Here is a 1467-nt window from a genome sequence, read left to right as displayed (position 1 = left end):
GTCACTGTCTAGGCTCTGTTTCAGCACCATGAACAGGCCTCTGTGTTTTAGTGGAAAATGTTTTAGAACCATGGACAGGTCCTCTTGTATTTAAGCACCATGCACAGCTCTCTCTGTTTTATCACCATATCAAAAATCTTGGCACCATTGCTAGTTCCCGCTGTGTTAAAGCACCATCGACAGGTCTCCCTGTGTTTTAGCTTAAATATCCTAGCACCATGGACCGTTCCCCCGGTTTTAGCAACATGGACACTTCACCCTTTCTTTTAGCATCATGGAAACTTCCCCCTGTTATTTAGTGTCAAGTGTTTTAGGACAATGGACAGTTCTTCCTGCCTTCTAATGTCAAGTGTTTTAGCACCATTGACAGTTCCCCCTTTGTTTTAGGACCATGGACAGGCCCCCCCTGTGTTTTAGCACCAGGCACAGCTCTTTCTATTTTAGTGTTAAGTAGTTTTTCACCATGGAAAGCTCTCCCTGTGTTTTACCAACATGGACAGTTCTCTCTGTTTGGTTTAAATATTTTAGCACCTATGACAGTTCCCCCCGTCTTTTAGTGTCAAGTTGTTTAGCAACATGGACAGTTTCCCATGTGTTTTAGCACCATGGACAATTCCCTGTTTTTTTAGCACCATGGACAGTCCCCCCCCTTGTTTTATTGTCAAGTGTTTTAGCATCATGGACAGTTCCTCCTGTGTCCAAACACCATGGACAGATCCCCCATTCTTTTAATGTCAAGTGGTTTAGCACCATGGACAGCTCCCCCTGTGTTTTAGTACCATGCACATTTCCCCTGTGTTTCATCACCATGTACAGTTCCCTGGCTTTTAATGTAAATATGTTTTAGTAACATTGACAGTTCCCCATGTGTTTCAGCATGATGGACAGTCCCCCCTATGTTTAAGCCCCATAAAGAGTTGCCCCTTGTCTTTTAGCAGCATTGACAGTCCCCCCTGTTTTAGCACCATTGACAGTCCCATCTGTGTTTAAGCATCATAAACAGCTGCCCCTTGTCTTTTAGCACCATTTACAGTCCCCCCCTGTTTCAGCACCATGGCCAGTCCCCCCTGTCTTTTAGAACTATGGACAGTCCCTTCTGTGTTTTCAGCACCTTCTACAGTTCTCTCTGTCTTTTAGCACCATGGACAGTCCCTCTGGTGTTTAAGCATCAGAAACAGTTGTCCCTTGTCTTTTAGCACCATTTACAGTCCTCCCTGTTTAGCACCAATGACAGTTACCCTGTCTTTTATTGTCAAGTTGTTTAGCAACATGGGCAGTTTCCCCTGTGTTTTAGCACCATGGACAGTCCCCCCTTGTTTTATTGTCAAGTGTTTTAGCACCATTGACAGTTCCTCTTTTGTTTCATCACCATGGGCAGTTCCTTCTGTATATTAATGTAAAGTGGCTTAGCACCATGGACAGTTAACCCTGTTTAAGCACCGTGGACAGTCCCCCCTGTTTTAGCAC

The sequence above is a fragment of the Etheostoma cragini genome, chromosome 5, assembly GCF_013103735.1.
Source record: "Etheostoma cragini isolate CJK2018 chromosome 5, CSU_Ecrag_1.0, whole genome shotgun sequence".
NCBI classification, from domain to species: Eukaryota; Metazoa; Chordata; class Actinopteri; order Perciformes; family Percidae; genus Etheostoma; species Etheostoma cragini.
This window is presented reverse-complemented; position numbering follows the sequence as displayed.